The sequence below is a fragment of the Rattus rattus genome, chromosome 4, assembly GCF_011064425.1.
Source record: "Rattus rattus isolate New Zealand chromosome 4, Rrattus_CSIRO_v1, whole genome shotgun sequence".
Taxonomy (NCBI): domain Eukaryota; kingdom Metazoa; phylum Chordata; class Mammalia; order Rodentia; family Muridae; genus Rattus; species Rattus rattus.
Genome location: NC_046157.1, coordinates 122298059 through 122319774, shown reverse-complemented (window position 1 = coordinate 122319774; position 21716 = coordinate 122298059). Strand labels below are relative to the sequence as shown.

At 41.2% G+C, this 21716-nt stretch overlaps 1 pseudogene; it reads right to left on the bottom strand.

Annotated features, from left to right (window-relative positions):
- Nucleotides 1–261: 261 nt before the first annotated feature.
- LOC116898494 lies at nt 262–21284 on the bottom strand (annotated as a pseudogene).
- Between the last annotated feature and the right edge of the window lie 432 nt (nt 21285–21716).

Sequence of the window (21716 nt, the reverse complement as noted above, 5' to 3'; positions counted from 1 at the left end):
CATGCAGGGGAATACTGTGTATGGTGCAGCACTGTGACTCCCAGGGTTTAGTGGAATGAAGAGAACGAATGGGTGTCTGAAAGGAAACTGAACAATGGCTGTCACTCATTTTAACAACCTCTCTGCTCCGAAAACTTGGAGAATTAAAACTGTCTGACTTCTGTTTCAATTACTATAAAACTAGAAGCAGCATTTCTCACTGTGGATAAAGTCAAGTGCCTGAGTGCCTATCTAGCTCACAATGATACCAAAAGCCTTTCTTCAATGGCTTTGGACTTCAAGAACGATGATAAACGGCATCCTTGAAGGACTGGTATAGTTGGGCCCCATTTCCTCTTGCTGTTCAGCACAGCGTGGTGATGATTCTAGACACTCAGTCCTCTTCTGTTGACTTTTTCTAAGTCTTCTCTTACTGTTGAGCTTTAAAAGTTAAGATTTAAAAAATAAAACATGATAGTCTTTTAAATGCCTAATTTATAACACTTCTATAATATGGCTAAAAGTATTCTGTGGGCATGCATGACTGCTAAAACTCACACAAGTTCTCCATTCAGGAGAGAGAGTGTCTAAGAGTGTTCTGAGGGCACGGCAGATGACAGCTAAATCTCACACAGGTGCTCCCTTTGGGAGGACTGTGGAGAATTTCCAGTCCTCTTAGTTCTCACATCCACCCTCTCAACAGCACTGCAGTGAGGCTTTATACATGGTTAGCTATGAAAAACTAGGCTCAAATTTTCACCTTGCAGACTAAATTTCTGTCATTTTTAAGATTTACTGAATAAAAGCTACCAAAGAGCTTATTTCAATGTGATAAACTGTCATGACTTCTATAAATTATCTTTTTTTAAAGAAGGCTGTAACATACAAAAGTTTAAATCATCCAGTAACAGCTGTGGCATGACCCTGAGACTGAGGGTGGTTCTCCCCTTTCCATCTACAAAAACAGACTTCCTACTAAGAACGACATTCAAGGAAGCCCTCTCCTCTGGTGGTTTTCTAATGCTTGGTTACAGCTGTCAGGAAGTGGGCAGTCCCTGATACAAATAGCAAATGGTTTTGACAATAGACATGCAACAGACAACAGGTCACTATGGCTGGAGTTCTATTCCTAGCTCTTTTTTTGCATCTTAAGGAAACTCCCTTTTCAGGTTCTGGGCTTATTTTTTTTTTTTTTTTTGGTATAAATGAACAAAAATAGTCATTTTAAAGTCACCCCCCTTAAAAATAACCATTTGGAACTTGGGCACTTTTTACTCAACATTTTCTTTGGTGATGTCATTTCTGCCCCAGGAAGAGCATGGTATGACAGACAGCTAATGGCTGGGTGGCGTAAGACCTCTTTCCAGGCCTTCTGTGACCAAAATTTGAGATCAAGCAGATATACATTGATGTTAAAATAGTAGAACTGCTTAAAATTATATTTCACCATAAGCATCCCTACACTAATATCAGAGACACGGCTTAACATCCAGTTGGAGTTTGAAAACATATGTATTTAACTTTAGTACGACTACATCCAGAGCACAGTCAAGTATCATCAATCAATGGTGATGTCAGAGCCTCACCTCAATGTATGGGATGTTGTGTATTGATGTTTTCACATGCCCACTGCTGTAAGGCATCCTCCACAATTTCATTGGCCAGACGGTCTGCAAATTCAAGGATCACGGAGCCGATCACGGCACCGGGCACTGGGGGTTTCTTCACGTCCTGGACTCGCTGTTGTTCATCTGTAGAAGGCGTCCTATATTGACAGGTATCACCTGGCATAAAGGCCTCTTCACTCTCGTGTAGCTTGTCAATGTCTAATGTGGTAGGAAATGGGAACGTTTCCTTTGACTTCATGCAGCCCATGATGTAGAGCTTTGGCAGGTGAAGGCAAGCTGTGTTAATGAGGACTACTTCAAGAGCATCTTTGGAAACCAGTGCAGGGCTGTCCACACGGTGGTAACCTGGCCTCCCTCTCAGGCCCCTTTGGCAAGCACTGGTCCCTTTTCCTACTCTTCACGTCTTGTGTTTACCTGTTAAGAGAAGGAGTGTTCACTAAGGTTCTGTGATGTAGAAGTTCTTGTCCCTTGAAAGAAAAGTGAAGTTCTCAACAAACAACCTTACCAGCCAAAGCTGGAGAAATGACTCAGGAATGTCAGAACATGCAAACGTTTCTTCAAGCTCTTAAAAAAAAATTAAAACTAAATGAAATAAAATTTTACATTGGCAAGGGCCATTCTTGGCCTGAATTCCCACAAATGGTTATTTTTTTCCCTTTGTAATTTGTTTACAGTTTATACATAGATAAGGTACTTTGATCATACTCTCCGTATTACCCTCTCCTTTATCCCATCAAACCACCAAATCCCTCCTAACAAGTCTCTGCTTTTCGAGTTTTCTGTCACTGTTTTTTCTTGCTCCCCTCTCCTCTCTGCTGCTCCCTTACGTGGGTAGGAGTGCCACTCCATTTAATTAGGCTATTTTTAAGTCAATTTTTTAAAATAGTGCTTCTCAGCCTTCATAATTTAATACAATTCCTCATGTTGTGACATGAAATTATTTTTGTTGCAACTTCATAACTATAATTTTGCTAGTGTTATGAGTCATGATGTAAATATCTGATATGTGACCCCCATGAAAGGTAGTTTGACAATTCCCCAAAGGGTTGCAACCTCCAGGTTGAGAATCAGTGCTTCAAAATAACCATTTGAAATTTGTGCCTTTTTATTCCCCATTTTCTTTAGTGGTGCAATCTATGGACAGAGAATGCACCCCAGTCTCTGAGCATTCATGTTGGGAGCACTGCTGTCAAGGAACCCAGTGCTTCAGACTCATGGAAATGGCAAGGCCTTCCCTTGCTTGGAATAGGGATGTTGGCCATTTGTGTAGAAGGTATTTTACTTGACCCCAGCCTTTCTGTATGTGTGTCTGTATTTCTTCATTATCTACTGCTACATGTCCAAAACTTTGCAGGCTGTGGCAGCCACTATTGCCACAGGAAGTTAAAAAAAATAAAACAAAACAAACAAAAAAAACCCCATGTTTTTATAAACAAAGTTGACCAGAATACAACTCCTGAGTTGTATATGGCTGAGTTTTGCTAACAATGGTGAACCTACATAGTTAGGCTTTGCACCTGAAAATTTGCCAAGTCCTGATCTTTACTATTAAGACTTCTTTGGCCATATTATCTTCATTCTATTCTTATGTGGTGGTTAAACAGAAATAGGCTGTACTCTGGTGTACTTTGTTTACATCCTAAGTGGGTTTTGTTATTGAATGTTCTTAAGGGGGAGCTTTAGGGTTTATATAAGTGACTACTTTAAGGAGCTGCAGCCATATGCACTCTGGCAGGTAAAGTCCCTGAATGAAGTAAACTGTTCCTATACACAGACCTCAGACAGAACCCTAAAAGTCATAAAACAAAGGTTATTGTTTCTAATACCGCTGCTCCCTAGAAGTAAAAACTACTATATACCTACTCACTTTTAATAGTTTGTAATCAAAGAAGTCTAGAAAAAAGTTAACCTTTCCTGGACTTAACTGCTATATATTTATTTTCTATAAATACAAAGTTTTCCTCTTAATTCTACTCCCAATTCTTACCATCCCATCAAATAAGGATGGTAAGAGGACAAGAGAATTCCAGGCTTCTGTCTTCACATTTCTTCATCTCCAGATTTCAGAGACATATTTCAAAGGGAATATAGAATATGTTGAATATCTGTCCTGTTCTACTGAGCTCCTTAAAAAATGGGTCTACCTCAGTTACACATGTCTAACACAGAGCATGTAATTACTTACCATAGACTATTTCGGACTGAGAAGTGGTACAGGCATTGGCCATAATTAACATGGAAAATGATTAGAGAACTCTGTCATAAAAAGGGGAGGTAATTTATCCTGTGGGTTCCACACTCTGGCCACCTTTTGTTTCCAACTGTGCCAAAACACTATGTGTCCTAACCTTGCCTGGTGAGTCTTCTCTCTTGCCCTGAAGACCTCCTGCACACAACACCAATGCTCAGATGGAGCCCTGATCCCATATCTGGTGCTTTGGCCCTTTCTAAGGAACCCTGACCATATTCTCCCAAGCTCCAGGTTTGGGCCAGGATGCACATCAGATACAGCTGCCCGGAAACCTCTATCTCACAGATCTTATCCCATTCAGCTCATTATAAAGCTACCGTCCAGGTCTAGCCTAGTGAAGTCACCTGAATTCACCTCAGTCCTCAGATGAAGGCCAGTGCCACAGGCAGTCCTCCAGCCCTTCCCACAGCCTTCTAACTTCCAGGCCTGGGACAGAACACACATACTGTGTGCATCCCAGACTGCTGTATCTATAACAAACATAAAACCAACAACGATGAAGTCCACATGCACAGGGATTGTTGGAAGAGCAGGATGTGAAAAGACAAAGCAGCTTGTCCCCTCCAAAATCTACCAGTCAGTTAGAGTTTCTCTCAAATAAGAGTCACCCCAGGACACAGACCTTAAAAGACCAATCATAGACTTTGTTGACAAATCCAAGGAGTTTAAAGAAGACAAAAACAGCTCAATGAACTTAGAATGAACATAAGGAGGAAAATTGTAAGTACTGCTCAAGAAAACAAAAGTAAGGCCAAATGAAATGACAAAAGCAATCTAGGATTTGAAAACAAAATTCAGTAGAGAGACAGAAGCCCTGAAAGACTCAAACATTTTAGTTAGAAGACAGAACTGGAAAATAAACTCAGAGGAAGGCCTTACAAATAGAATGGTTTCAGTAGAAAATAAAATAACAGTTCTTGAAGACAACGGAGATCACACAAGCAAAGATCATGAAGAAAATTAAACATAAAAAAAAAACATTCAGGAACTGTGGGATACTATGATAAGACCACATCTAATTAAAGGGATAGATGAAAAAGAAAAATCCCAAGTCAATTGCATAGACCAGATCTTAATATAAAGGTAAACTTCCCTTAAGAAAGGACACCCTTACAGATATAAGCATACAGAACACCAAGGGGACCAGAAAAAAAACTACTCATGAGATACCACTTAAAACACTAAACATACAAACGAGTGTCAAAAGCTACAAGGGAAAGGAAAAGGCACATAGGAAGGAAAACCAACCAGAATAACAGGTGATTTCGTTATGGAAGCTTTGTAAGCCTGAAGAACCCGAAGCAATACATTCCAAAATTCTCAAAGACCATGGTGCCCAGCCTCATCCACTGTACCTAGTAAAACTATGTAACATGATGGTTGCATCAGGGGTAAAACCTTCATGATACAAAGAGCCTAAACAGTCCATGTCTACCAAAACAATCCTAAAGAATACTGGAAGCAGTACTTAAGACGGAAGAGAGGATTACACATGACAGAGACTAAAAAGAAAAATGGAGCTATAATTAATGAAATACAAAGCATGACTAAGGGGAAAAAACAAAATTATAGCTGTATACACACATTTGATAATAACTTGAAAAAATAATGGACTCAAGTCTACAATCAAAATACGTAGGCTAACATGGTAGATTAAGAAACAAAATCCATGCTTCTGTTGTTTATAGGAAACTCAGTTTTAGGAACCACTTTCGAGTTGAAAGGATGGAAAAAGCATTACAAGCAATGAGACCAAAAGGCAACAGGAATTGCCATCCAAATACCTAACAAAATTAGACTTTAAGGCTAATTAAAAGAAACAAAGGATTTTTCATTCCCAATCAAGGCAACAATTGACCAAGAAAACATTATAATACTCAACATGTTCCAAACTCTGGTGCACCAAATTTCATAAAAGGCCTACTGAAATTAAAGAGATTAATACCAACCCAATAGTAAGTGATTTCCATAACTCATTTTCTCCAATAGAATGTGATCTGAACAAAAAAATAGAGAAACCTCAAAACATTTTTTTTAATCGAGTGGACCTAACACATGTATAGGTTATACCACCTAAACATCAAAGAATGTGTGTTCTATTGAGCAGTCCATGAGCTTCTCTAAAATATACTACATCCTAGGACACGAAATAAATCTTAAATTCAGAAAAACATTACATAATTTCCATGTGTCCTGCTTGACCACTATACAATAAAACATAAAACTGAGAGCAAACAAATTTCTAGTGAATGCAAAACTCATGGAATTTAAACAACTCAGTGGATGATGAACTGGCCAAAAGAGAAATCAAAACAATTTGTTTTTAAATTTATGGAACTAAATGAAAATAAAAAACCAACAAAATCTTTGAGATACATTAAAAACAATTCAAGGAACATTTTAACAATATTTGCCTAGAACAGATTCGGGGGGGAGGGTGGCAAGGGGGAGGGGATTGGGAGGGGAACACCCATATAGAAGGGGAGGGGGAGGGGTTAGGGGGATGTTGGCATGGAAACCAGGAAAGGGAATAACATTTGAAATGTAAATAAATACCCAATTTAATAAAGATGGAAAAATAAGATTAAAAAAAAGCACAAATAAATTACTTGATGCAACTCGAGAATTTATCAAATCCAAATTCAGCAGACAGCAATAAATAGTAAAAAAATAAGAAATTAATGACGACAAACAATATAAAAAGAATTAATGAACCTAGAACTGGTTCTTTGAAACTATAAATAAGATTGACATACTCTTGGCTCAACTTACAAAAAAAAAAAAAAAGGAACGATCAGAAATGAATAATGAAACCTTTACAACAGACTCTAAGAAAAAAAAAATTCAGCCTCTTATAAGGAAATATTTCTAAAACCTGCACTCCATCAAGTCTGAAAATCTAAAAGAAATAAATCCTAAATACATCAAAACACCAACGTTAAACCACAAAGAGATCAACAACCCACAACGCAAGAAATGAGAAAACTGAAACAGTAGTAGTAGTAAGCCTTCTGAGGAGGGAGGGAGGGAGGGAGGGAGGGAGGGAGGAAGCAAGCAAGCTCACTCAGACTAAATGATCTAAAAGCAGAATTTTATCTGATTTTCAAAAATCTACAGTTAATACTTAAAAGGAGAAGGAGAAGGAGAAAAACAACCAATGGAACACTTCCAGGTTCCTTCTATGGCTATGGAGCCAGTATCACCATCATACCCAACCAGGTAAACACACACACACACACACACACACACACACACACACACACACACACACACACACACCAAAACCACAAACCAAAATCTGCAGATCAACTTCTCTGAGGAACACAATAAAATAATTATGACTCGAATATAGACACATATCAAAAAGATCATCAACCATGCAGGGTCAAGTTGACTTTACCTAGAAATACATAAGTACATACATAAGTCAGTAAATATAATAAAAACTATACGTTGGCTTAAAATCATATAATCTCAATAGACACAGGGGAAAATTGAGAAGAATCCAACATACTTTCATGATAAATCCTAAAGAGAATAGGACTGGAGGAAGCACACCTCAACACAATTAAAATGACCAAATTACCAAAAAACCATCTGTAGATTCAATGCAATTCCAATCAAAATACATACAACAGTCTTCAAAAGGGAAAAAGCATTCAAAACTTTATACAGAACCAGAGAAGACTCCAGATAGTCAAAGCAATCCTAACCAAAACTATCAGTGCTAGGGGGATTTACCCTTCCACATTTCAAAATTTTAGAGCACTAGTAATAAAGCTTCCTGTTACCAGCACAAAACCATACATATAGACCAATGTGCAAAACAAAAGACCCAAACATGGTCTTTTTGGCCTCTTTGTCAAACATTAGCCATCTGATAGAGGCAAAAAACAAACACTGGAGAAAAGGCAGCAGCATCAATAAGTTATGCTGAGAAAACTGATGTCCACATACAAAAGAATGAAGTCAGAGTAGTATCTATCATGCTACATAAAAATTAGCTTCCATTGAATCAAAGACCTGAATTTAAAACCTGAAATGCTAAAATTGTTAGAAGAAAATATAGGCAGCATGCACAGGGCCTGCAACAGGTCTGCACCGGACAGGGTGCCAGTGCTGAGAGAAGTGGATACAAGACCCCATGCTAGCCCAGAAGCTATCTCCAACTGATAACCACTCACAGATGAAAACAGAGTTTTCTCCAAATAGATGGATGAATAAAAGCAACAGATAACTAAAATAAAATACAAATTGAGCAAACATAGCTAACTGATTTGGGGCCAAGGGAGGAAAACGGAGAAAGCAGTCTTCAACAAATGATCTAAGGCATGAATGTACATATATAAAAAACAAAATAAAATTAACTCAAAATGTTTTGTAGACTTAAAACATACCATGCCTATCACATCATAAAAAAACCCAAAACCCTATATATAGCGTCAAGTTTGGTAGCAACCTTCTAAGGTCTAATATGACAGGCATAGCCCATGAAAGATAGTTTGACCTCACTGGAATTAAAAAAAAGAGCTCTGCTCTTTAAAGACACTTTAGTCAAACGAGAAGACCAGCCATGGGCTGGGAGAAAACACTATAAAAAGCTTTTATTAAGAACTACAATCCAAATAAACAAAGAGCTCTTAAAACTCAGTTAAAAAAAAAAAAAACTGAACAATCTGATCAACATGTGCAAAATATCACCGTACTGAGTAAGACGCACAGAAGGCAGGTAAGCATGTAAGAAAATCATCATCACACATCATCAGGGAACGGCACATTAAAAGAGCACCGAAAATGCAGCATAACCAGAATAGCACAGTGGTCCAAACAGCACCACATGGGGGCAGAGACAGGGAAGAGAATCCTGTGGTGCAGTGCAGACTATAAAACAATGTCAGCACTTTGGATGACATTTCGCACCTTCTCACATAGTAAACACAGTCCTACTACAGCATCCAGTAATTTCACTGCTTGGCATGCACCCAAATGAGCTGAAAATGTAGGTCCACATAAAATTCTTTGGGGAATAAAATTCTCCAATGTCTTTTTCATAATTGCTTAGGAAAAAATCAGGACACCCTTCAGTTGATGAATGGATACACTGTGGCCCATCTAGGTCATGGGATAATATTCAGCATTAAAAAGAAACGTGTTATCAAGCCAACCTGAGAGGACCCTCTATTATATGACTCCAACTCTATGGAATTTTTAGTAAAAAAATTTAAAAAAAACAGTTACGGAGATAGTAAAGAGTTACAGACTTTATGCAGGCAGGTAGGATGACAGATTAAACACAGATGATATTGGAGACAGAGAAAGTATTCCGTATGTTGCTATATGATGGGTATACATGTGTCAAAAACCATGAATTATATAAAATCAAGAGTGAACCCTGATACAAAGTGTAAACTTTGGGTGGTCGTGATGTAGCAACACAGCTGCATCTCGTGAACACAGGGGTCGCTGCATGTGGTGCTGACAGCCTGGAAAGCTGGGTAAATGGATGCAGTCAGGGATGTGCGAGGACTCCTAATCTGCTGGATTATTCTATGAGCCTAAATAACTCATGTCTTTTTTGTTTATAAGAGGTGCAGAGTAAACAAATATATATGTAATTGATACCTTAAGAATACATAAAGAACCAAATAACCCTATTAAACATGGGGTACACAATTAGACAAGATGGATGAAGCAAAGAAGTGCAGGCCGACAGGAACCGGATGTAGATCTCTCCTGAGAGACACAGCCAGAATACAGCAAATACATAGGCGAATGCCAGCAGCAAACCACTGAACTGAGAACAGGACCCCCATTGAAGGAATCAGAAAAGGACTGAAAGAGCTTGAAGGCTCGAGACCCCATATGAACAACAATGCCAACCAACCAGAGCTTCCAGGACCAAGCCACTAACCAAAGACTATACATGGACTGACCCTGGACTCTGACCTCATAGGTAGCAATGAATAACCTAGTAAGAGCACCAGTGGAAGGGGAAGCCCTTGGTCCTGCTAAGACTGAACCCCCAGTGAACGTGATTGTTGGGGAGGGTGGTAATGGGGAGGATGGGGAGGAACACCCATAGAAGGGGGGGGGAGGGTTTAGGGGATGTTGGCCTGGAAACCGGAAAGGGAATGACAATTGAAATGTAAATAAGAAATACTCAAGTTAATAAAGAAAAAAAAAAAAAAAAAAAAAGAAGCTGTAACATTAAAGTTGCCTTGGGGACTCCAAGATGTTCAAGATTCCAGAGTTGTGGAATATCTGCTGAGAAAAAGTGCTAACAGGGAGTGGAACCAGCCTAACAGTCTATGAGGGTTTGTTGCAGTCAATAACGATGAAAAGGGAGTTGGACATCTAAATACTGCTTTGACATCAGACATGGAGATGCAGAGTTTGGAGTTTGCCCAACTGTTTCCCTGTCTTGCTTTGGGGATTACAGATAAGTGATTGGATGAATCTCAGAAGAGACTTTGAACTTTGGACTTTTAACATTGTTGAGACTTCTACAGACTATGGGGACATTTGAAGTTGGACTAAATGTATTTTACATTATGCTATGTTTAGGTGTAGCTCTCATAGACTCACATGTTTAAATAAGTCTATGGGGGCCAGGAAGTGGATTATTTGGATATGCTTTCCCAGGGAGTGGCACTATTTGGAGGTGTGGCCTTATTGGTGTAGGTGTGGCCTTGTTGGAGGAAGTGTGTCACTTCGGGCATGGATTTAAGATGCTTGTCCTTGCTGTCTGGAAACCAGTCTTCTCCTAGTAGCCTTCAGATGAAGTTGTGGCCCCAGGAATCTCCCAAACAGCACAGGCTATTGGAAGTAGGAGAGAACTTACTCGGAAGAAGGATTTCAGGAGAGGTAAGAGGAGTATAAACAGGAGGGAGGTAACAATGACTAAAACTTATATACTTTCAAAATATAAAACAGTGTAAAATAAGTAAATAATTGTATGAGGCTCTATGTTGAGAATTAAGAAGCAACAAAAATCAGCAATAATTTGTACATCACAACCTGAATGTCTTTCTCACATAAGCTTCAGACGTCTTTAGCAAATGTGCTAAAAGAGATTAGAAGTGCTGGCCATTTGTTACAATTACTACCTACTAAGCAAATTTTCTCTAAAACATATTCTGCACATGGACATTAAACACTTGCTTAAAAGCCGGTGACTTGGAAGCACTGTTTCCAAGATAGTTCACATTTTTTATGTCTTTTACAAAGGACTGCTAAAAGTTCTTTCTTATAAGTAGCTAGAAATTACTCTCCTGAAATACCTGCTTATTCTTGCTCTATCCTTGGAGGCATCAGAGTTAGGTTGCTGGGGAAAATAAAAAAAAGGCCAGTGGTGAGAAGCAGAAATGCAGAAATGGAGCTAAATCGGTGAAAAATATTCCCACAGAGCACATCATTCACAGTGCGCAATAAGGGCAGCTGAGTGAATACCACCATTATGATTTGCCTGACTTTACATGCCATCCCATGTTTAAAGCAATCAGATTCTTCAAACTCTACTGAATCAGTACACGCATGAGGCTGGCTAATCAAAATATTCTTTCTCCTAGAGTACAAGTTCCATTTGGATCACATGCTGTGTGGAGAGGAGGAACCTCTCCCATCCCAGAAAAGGAAGCCGAGCCCAACTGTGCATACAGCATAGAAACATCTGATCCCATCTTTCCAAACCCCGAAGCCATCATCTGTGCCTTCTGCTATAGCATCCTTTAGGGATTTTAGCTAAATGATTTAGTAAGGTCCTTTTAAAAAGTACTTTATCGACTTTACTTACCAAAAGTCAAAATAATATTGATGAACACACATGCACGTGCACACACATACACACACACACACTCACACACACACACACACCCCTTCACCATCCCTACAAGTTTTCCGATACTGGTTCTTACTGGAAGATAAAGGCTGATGTGAGCCTTAGCTAGAAGAGGTTAGGCAATATTTGGAGAAATAAGCAGCTAAGTACATGTACCTGGTGTAAGAGAAACTTGGAAAAGTGAGAGATGAATAACCCTTGGACCTTAATTTATGCCAAATCATGCCTGCATAATAGGATTCCTCAGGTGTTAAGAGGGGCCATTATTCCAAGAAAAATAAAAGACCCTCTATTAATTATCTATGATGTTCCCAAGTCCCTTACAATGGTGAAGGCTTGCATTACAAAATCAAACCCATGATTTATTATCTTTGACCATGGGAAAAGTTTAGGAAACACAAAAGCATCAGGAAGAGGCACCCCGGTTTGCCAAGTGTGATGGTTTGAATAGCAATGGCCCCATAGGCTTATATATTTGAATGTCTTTTCATTACAGAATGGAACTACTTGAGAGGGATTAAGAGGTGTGGTCTTATTGGAGTAGATGTAGCCTTGATGGAGAAAGTGTGCTACTGGAAGAAGGCTTTGGGATTTCAGAAGCTGAAGCCAGGGCCAGTGGAGATCTCTCTCTCTCTCTCTCTCTCTCTCTCTCTCTCTCCTCCTCTCTCTCCTCTCTCCCTTCTCCTCCCCTCCTCCTTCCTCTCCCCTCCCCTCTCCTCTCTCTCTGTTCCTGCTGCTTGCATATCTATATAGAACTCTTATTTCTCCAGCACCATCTCTATGCTCTATACTGCCATGCTGCTTGACATGATGATAATGGACTATACCTCTGAAACTATAAGCAAGTCCTAATTAAATGTTTTCCTTTATAAGAAAAATAAAAATAAAAATAAAAATGGGGTACAGGGCTAAACAATTCTCAACTAAGGAATTTTAAATGGCTGTGAAGCACCTAAAGAAATGTTCAACATCCTTAGTCATCAGGGAAATGCAAATCAAAACAACCCTGAGATTCCACCTCACACCAGTCAGAATGGCTAAGATGAAAAACTCAGGTGACAGCAGATGCTGGCGAGGATGTGGAGAAAGAGGAACACTCCTCCATTGTTGGTGGGATTGCAGACTGGTACAAGCACTGTGGAAATCAGTCTGGCAGTTCCTCAGAAAACTGGACATAGTACTACCTGAGGACACGGCTATACCTCTCTTGGGCATATACCCAAAAGATGCCCCAACATATAACAAGGAACATGCTCCACTATGTTCATAGCAGCCTTATTTATAATAGCCAGAAGCTGGAAAGAACTCAGATGTCTCCGAACAGAAGAATGGATACAGAAAATGTGGTACATTTACACAATGGAATACTACTCAGCTATCAAAAACAATGACTACATGAAATTCTTAGGCAAATTAATGGAACTAGAAAGTATCATCCTGAGTGAGGTAACCCAGTCACAAAAGAACACACATGGTATGCACTCACTGATAAGTGGATATTCACCCAAAAGCTTGGAACACCCAAGATACAATCCACAGACCATATGAAGCTCAAGAAGAAGGAACACCAAAATGTGGATGCTTCAGTCCTTCTTAGAAGGGTGAACAAAATACTCATAGGAGGAAATGCAGGGACAAAGAGTGGAGCAATGACTGAAAGAAAGGTCATCCAGAGACTGCCCTACCTATGGATCCATCCCATATGCAACCACCAAACCCAGTCTCTATTGCTGATGCCAATAAGTGCTTGCTGAAAGGATCCTGATATGGATGTCCTGAGAGGCTCTGCCAGAGCCCTGCTGATATAGATGAGGTTGCAGCTAACCATTGGACTGAGCATGGAGACCCCAATGGAGGAGTCAGAGAAAGGACTGAAGGAGCTGAAGGGGTTTGCAACCCATAGGAAGAACAACAATATCAACCAACCAGACCCACCAGAGCTCCCAGGGACTAAATTGACAACCAAAGAGTACACATGGAGAGACCTATGGATCCAGCAGCATATGTAGCAGAGGATGGCCTTGTCTGGCATCAATAGGAGGAGAGGTCCTTGGTCTGGTGAAGGAATGCCAGGGTATTGAAGTGGGAGTGGGTGGTGAGAATGGGAGCATGTTCATAGGAGCAGGTGAGGGGGGCTGGGAGGGAAGGAGGGACGAAAGGGGATAACATTTGAAGTGTAAGTACATAAAATACCCAATAAAAAATAAAGAAAGGAAATCCATGAAGAACTCTAACTTGGCAGAACTAAAAGGAAAAACAAGCCACAAGCATAGCTGGGAGATTTATACTGCTTACGCAGAAATGGGTAGAATATCCAGAGACAAAACAAGGAGTCTACACTTTAAACAGCATGCCCAGCCTGCATCAGCTGTCACTGATGGGGCAGAGTGCACTCAACTAAGGCATTCCTGCCACATGCTTAAGAGTCATTCATCAGGGTAGAGCAGCTATGGGAGGCTCTAACAGATTCCAAGTCATTCGTCAGGGTAGACCAGCTATGGGAGACTCGAACAGATTCCAAGGCTTGAAACTCTACAAAACACAGTTCCCATGTGCCCCAGTATTAAAGATTTAAAAATAATCAAGTATCCAGAAAAAACCCAAATATTTGGAAACTAATCATTTTTAATTGCCATGAGGTAAAGATGAGATTGCAAAGGAAATTAAATATATTTTCAGCTCAATAAAAGCTACAATATATAAAAATTCTTAAATGAACCTTTAAATGTAAAATAAATTATATAAATTTGAATATTTGTAAAAAAAAAAAAAACAAACCAAAATAGTTACATAACTTTCACCTTAAGCTAAAACAGGAAAAGTAAATCCCAAGTAAGAAGGGCATAACTGATACAGAAAAGGGCAGAGGTCAATAAACTAAATCTACCAGTGCTGTTTGCTTAAAATGACTAATAAAAGTGGTAATGGTGACAAGTGCCTGAAATCCCACAGCTCAGGAGACGGAAATGGGATCCAGAGTTTGGACAAGGAAACATTATCTAACAAGTAATAATTAAGAAAAGACAGCTAAAATCTGTCAGGTAGGTGACCTGGCAGAAGGACTCCAAAGGCCCAGCATTAACTCCAGGCTGGCCTTCTTGCTGTCCCACTTTATATCATACTCTAAACCTTTCCTATGTTTCTATGAGACCATTTACTTCAAGTTATAGCTCTGCCTTCCATTAATGCAAATCCACACACGCATGCTCGGACACACACACACACACACACACACACACACACACACACACCCTGAATATATAGATTTATACAGTATCTGTTTCAATATAAATATACTTAGTAAAGTGCTAATTCATTAAAAAAAAAAGCATACTTGAAGGAACTAGAGAGAGGGCTCAGTGAGAAAGTTCTTGCCACTGTGAGAACCCTGGTTCAGTGCCAGTACAGCATACATAACAAAGGAGGGTGTCATAAAGGTGCACCTGGTCTCCTGGCACCAGGGAGGCAGAGACTGGAGTCCTGGGCCTTGCTGGCCAGCCAGTGTAGTTAAACCTGTGAGTTCCAGGCTCAGTGAGAAACTGTCTCAAAAAATAAGGTAGGAAGTAACTGAGGAAGAGACACAGTGTCTATCTCTGTATCTCTGGGACATGTACACGCTCACATGCATGCACGCACATACACACCCACACAAAATACCTAAGTTCTGTTTTAAAACTATGTTAGAGTTTATAGCATGTTTGTCATTATTTGTCCTCTAATAATATATGCAAAAATTTTGTTTTCTTTTCTGTGAGATCCTTGTAATTTCAGTATTAAATGGGGGCCTTTGTTCTGGAAATATTGAGAATCATTCACTTGGCCTATAAATTTACAACAGGGTTGAATGACCAAGTTAAACCAACAGACTCCACCAAAAAGTAAACGCTGTGGAAGTACATAAATACAGTCTTGATGTATCGTAAAGTAACAGAACACCCGTGGAGTTTCCTCATAAATGGCCGACAGCTGCCCACCAACAGAGCTCTCAGTGAGACAGCTCCCATGCCCTCAGTTTCTCAGGGTAAGGTAGAGAAAACAGCATTGCTAAGTGCCAGGACAATGTTTCAGATTCCTGCTGGCCTCCTCCTTGGAAACCAGGTGGTTGGGTTTTGTGTGTAAACAAGCCAGGCTGAACCTCAGACACAATGACAATCAAGGGAGGCTCTCAGTGCCAAGGATCTAGACCTGCTTTGGAGCACAGCTGTTCCAAGTCACTCTTCTCCCCTTCTCCCCTGGCGTGTCCCCTAAGCCTGGGAACATCAACTGTTATTTTAAGTGATGGATATCTTAAGATTATAATTATGAAAAGACATGTGATCCAGGATTGTGGGCAGCAATTCTGGAGCTGGAAGATAGTTACGATGTGTCCTTTATCAGCTCAGAACTTCTCTCACTTTCATGTCCTTTAAGCAGGGACTGTCGCCCTTAGCTTCAGGCTTTATGCTGGGTGACATGGAACTTTACGTGGTCACTCACCCTGAGTCTATGGTGGGAATAAAATATGTTTGTGTACTGCCTGGATGTGTGTCAACTTGGCACAATCTAGAGTCATCAGAGAGGAGAGAGGAAGGAGTCTCAGTGGAGGAAATGCCTCCATGGGATCCAGCTGTAAGGCATTTTCTCCATCAGTGATTGATGGGGGAGGGCCCAGCCCATTGTGGGTGGTGCCATCCCTAGCTGATGGTACTGGGTTCTATAAGAAAGCAGGCTGAGCAAGTCATGGGAAGCAAGCACCCCTCCATGGTCTCTGTATCAGCTCCCGCCTCCAGGTTTCTTCCCTGCTTGAGTCCCTGCCTGACTTTATTTTGGTGAGGAACAACAATGCAAACTGTAAGCTGAATAAACCCTTCATCCCCAACTTGCTTTTTGGTCATGGTGTTTAGTTGCAGCAAAGGAAACCCTAACTAAGACAGCCCTGGAACAAAGTGGGATGTAGCTTCTCATCAATTAGTTAAAAAAGAATGATGTAGAATCTCAGACCCAACCCGGGGGCACATATGTGGCATATACATGTATAAGTTCATTTTACATCACAAGGCCTTTTAGCGATGGGATTCTTAAGCACCATTCACTCACAAGACAACACAGAACTTTTTTTCCTTCCTCTCTAAATTCAATTTTAGGCATTATGTTACAAAGTGAAACCAATTCAGATACTTTAGAACAAGTAGGAGGTGCAAATAATAAGAGAATTAAGTGCTGAGCATTAACTTCACTTCCAGGCAGCAGTCTATCTAATTCTGATCACTGAAAAGCCTCGGTGCTCTTATTTGGAGACACAAGAGAACTCAGGATTCAAATGCACTTGGATTCCAGGCCAGAGACCAAGAACATTTTTCTATTTAAGTTTTAAGCATTCTTTCAAAACGCATTCTTGATACTTCTAAGGAGTTAGCACATCAGCCCGTGGCTGATGGTACAGCATTTCAGGGTAGGGAAGGTTCACTGAAACATGTTCAAAAGCACTGGCTTTCCTTGGAGCTGGCCTGTTTCCAGCCACGTCCACCTGCATCCTCTAGTCCTCAACTTGAAACATCCCCATCTCATCAGTGCCCAGCACCCTCTCCTTACTTCCATAACCACACCACAGGCTATTTTCGAGGATGGAGGACACTCCAGTTCCTTCCTACAGACTTCCCAGAATTCCCTTGACCCTTCTCCAGAAGTTCCACCCAGTGGAGTCTGGACTATTGAAACTGTAAGTATTGTCTGCCCAGTGAGAACATCCCTTACTAGGAGAAGCCCATTTCCCTTTTCTTTGACACAGAGCATTTCCCTACATCAAAGCATTTGAGTGTTTTTTAAAGTGTAGTCACTAGCCACACACCCGTGTGTCTACAGTGTGTTAGATGCTGGGAATAAGCAGTGGGTTTTACTGTGTTCTCTCTTGTTCGGGGTGTTCTTGTAGAAAGGCCAGAGAGAAGTGTTTGGACACAGATAAATGCTTACACATGTTCTGATGAAGACACCTCGGGAGGGGACATATATTTTACTTCACAAGACTCTGGTGAAATCCCTGTGTCTTCGCAATCTTGCTTCATGGATCTGTTACCTTCAACCCCTTATGAAAAACATGTGATTTTTGTCACTCTTCATTCTGAAGAAATGAATTAATTCTTAAAATATAGTGTTTCTATACCACACGCTGTGAACTTACCGACATCATGATACCCAACTTGGTGTACAGTCTTCACTGTGGTCATGCTGTCAAGCATGGGCGCTAGTTAACAGCTTAGGTCCTAGGTGTTAACCTAAACTGTTAACTAGCCCTCATGCTCCACGGAACATGAACCTGAAGGCAGATGTGTTAGCGAAAGCAAACAGCTGTCTCCCTGCCTTGTGAGCTCCAGCTGGAAAGGATAGAAGAGGAGAGAGAACTGAGGAACCAGCTGAGGACAGACAGCTGTGCCTTCCCCTTCTGGTCACTCAGACTCCGGCATCCAAGAGAAGCTGGGGTTCTGAGCACGGGAATATCCCGATGATCTTCTGAAATCCTACGAGAAGATGGCCTCAAGAAGCTGCAGTTGCTCACACAAATGCTAGTCTCTAATACTAAATACAGAAGAAAATGAATCAGAATTCCTAAGCTTTAGAGACCAGTGTGACATCAACCGCTGGTAAAATTAAAGACTTGAGCAGGCAACACTTGGGCAGGGGCAGTGGTCAGTATTTCTAGGAGCTGTAAGTGATTGGTTACTCTGATAAATCACAAGTAAAACTTAGTCTGTTTTTATCAAGCACTCGATTAAACTTTCTTTTCACGAAACCTTTACAAAACAGACCAGTCAATGGACGAGAACAATTTAAGTGCAGAATTCATCTGGTTCACTAATTTGAGCAATATCTACTAGAGACCAACTAGATTTCTAGCCACTATTGTTTTTTTAAGTCATCGTTTTCTCTTTTGAATATTGTTAAATTTTTTTCATTTGTTTTTGTGGGTTTTTTTTTTTTAGATTTATTTATTTATTTCATGTATTTATTTATTTCGTGTACACTGTTGATGTCTTCAGACACACCAGAAGAGGGCACCGGATCCCCATTACAGATGGATGTGAGGCACCATGTGGTTGCTAGGAAATGAACTCAGAAGTTCTGGAAGAGCACTCTTAACCACTGAGCCATCCCTCTAGCCTTCTAGTCACTACTGTGCTTGGTTTTTTTCAGTATTTTGAATTTCATCCATCATCCTGAAAGTGGATGGCATTAACCTCATTTTTGGAAAAGGAATAATAAGGACTTCAAAATCCTGGAGCCATCTCCGCTGAGCCACTGGCTTCTGACTGTGCAACCTTCAACATAAAAGCGCCTGTCCTATGTGTTAGATTGACTTGAATGTCAAGGAAATCCCTCAGATTTGTAGAACTGACACAATGAATACAGAATCAAAGTGAGATAGAGCTGTTAAAATGGAAATTAGAGGTCTAAAGTAATATAAATCAAGAGAGAAAGAGCTCCTCTCAAGAACCACCAAGCTACACAGATTAAAGAGGAGTAAAGTCTGCCTGACGACAACAAAGATGTGTGTGAGTTTTCAGTCACACTCAGAGTATTGGCTTGAGGGTAGACAAGTCGTGTGCTGACAGTTCAGAACGACCGGATATATTTAACTCAGTCTTGGTTACTCATTAAAAAAAAAAAAAAAAAAAAAAAGTAGCATTCTCTGTCTTCTGAGCACATGCTGTGTGGATTATTAATTAATTAATTATTAATGTGTAGATCAACACTTTCATACTTTCAGCAGTCAACTGAAACAGACAGAAACTAACTCTGTCTCACTACAAACTTTCATTTCTCTGCTTTCTTTTTCTTTTTCTTTTCTTTTCTTTTTTTGGGGGGGGGTGAGGGGGATGAATCCAGATTTAAAGTTTTAGATTTTCTTTTCAAAAAGCAGTAGAAATCCTGAATATAATCTTGGAAGTTGAAAGGTTGTTGGCTAGGGCAGGACTAAGGAGACATAGCTAGATGTCAGATCAGTGTAAATAAACACGGCCTTCCTGACAGAAACAGGATATTAACTCCAAACACTGAACTTTCTCACACCAAAGTGGCCAGTCAAAACCTGGCTTCTGTCAGAAGTGACATGTGGACAGTATATTGAGATAGGCTGGAGGGCAGACCACAGGGTTAAAGTGCCCTTATCGTGGTCCTAAAGTTACTTTTCTTTCACAGTAAAGAGAAGAAAGAAAGAAAGAAAGAAAGAAAGAAAGAAAGAAAGAAAGAAAGAAAGAAAGAAAGAGAGAGAGAAAGAAAGAAAAGAGTAAATCTGAAGTTACTATTTTTTTTCCAGACCCTCTCTGCTGTACTTGAATAACATCATTTCCCATCTACACAGACAAGATAGCTATATCAGGAACTAAAACCCCATTCAAAAGAAAAACGGATTTTTCACCTGCTGATCTTGACTCGTGGTTAGCTGTAATAAAAGTAGATTCTTTATCCACCTAAAATTTTACCAAAAATCTCCATCTGATGTATACGGGCAGTGGCGGGTCTTTAAAAAAAGGTGGACAGTTTATACTCTAATTTATGATGTTATGTTAGCATCAATAAAAGATGGGGGAGCGGTCAAAGCAGAGACAGACGAGAGACACCTACTTCTGGAGCTTTCTCTAGCTGCTGGGCTCCCACTTGTCTACTCTTTCACTCTCTTTGCATCGTTTTCCCCTAGATTCGGCCTCCCACGGCTTCCAAGAGTAAAGGCACTTTGCTAATCATGTGCCACTCAGCACAAGCCTGTCAGCTTGACTTGTGCATGCAGTGTCCTTACCTGAAAACCTTCTTTCACTCTTCAGGTGGGAAGGAGGATGAACCTACATCTTGCAATAAAATACTTTGCTTTGAGGGCTCAGAACAAGATCGGGACATGGAGCTAACAACTCAATTAAGGGACCTAGGATGTGAGGATGCGTCCCGGACAGCCGGCACGGAAATGTTAGATAAAATTAACTGCTGCAACTCCGGCTTTCCTGGGTTGGAAAGTCAAAAGGTCACAGCATCTGAACAGGACACCCATGTCCCAGATGTTCACTTACCCTACACTGCAGTGGGCCAGCTGCACCGCCATCGCAAGTCTGCGCGGCCTTGGCCGAGGAGGCGCGGGCGCTTGGCTGTTCTCATTCCCCGAGCCGCAGCCGGGGCTCCCGGGGTGGGTGCAGCTCCCCAGGGCGCTGGCGTCAGGGCGGGAGCCGAAAACCTGAAAAGGTGCGGCGTGGCCAGGCAGCGGGGACAGCGTCTTCCCCGAGGAGGGCGGACGTCCTTTGGTCGTGGTCCCGGCTCCTCCCCCTGGAGCCCCCCACACCCCCGCCCAGCACTGCTCACGAGTTCGCGGCCCGCACCGTGCAAGTGGAGCCGAGGGACGTGCGGCTACGGAGCACAACCCTCCGTGTTGGCACCGCCAAAAGCTACCTCCGCCCAACAGCGCTCGATCCCATGCACAACCAATGAGACCTGAAGGGCTGGGCCACAGCTCGCATTCCCACCGGGGCACCCTATCAACGCGGCGCCACCTTCCAGCAAGATCTAGACCACCAAGTAGGGAAAGCTAAGTGAGCTGGCCGCCTCCCCCTCCCGCCCCACCTCCCCAAAGCCACCTGGACTGAGACATCACCTGATCTCCGTCCACGTGGGAGCAGGCGCGGCTCGCCGGGTGCTGCAGCGTGGCGCCGGCCCCGCAGGTGATCTCCTGCCGCCTGGCCCCGGCCCTCCCCTGAAGGCTCCGCCGCTCCAGTGCCAGTTTAGCAGTCAAACCTGTTTTGACCCCAGTGCCACACACACCTCGCAGGCTCTACTCCAAGACACCGCCCGAGCAAAGGACAACCCAGAGCAAAAGTGCAAGGAGCACTTTTAAATTTAAAAATGCGTCCACTATTGCACTTTTTTATCATCGCCTACCCAACGCTTGTTTCTCAAAACAAAAAATCGCGAAAGACCATATTTTTATCCTTTAAGGAAGCTAGAGCCTCAAAACATTGCCATTATTCAGTTAGATCTCATTGTCACTCGTTCCATGTGATGCCTG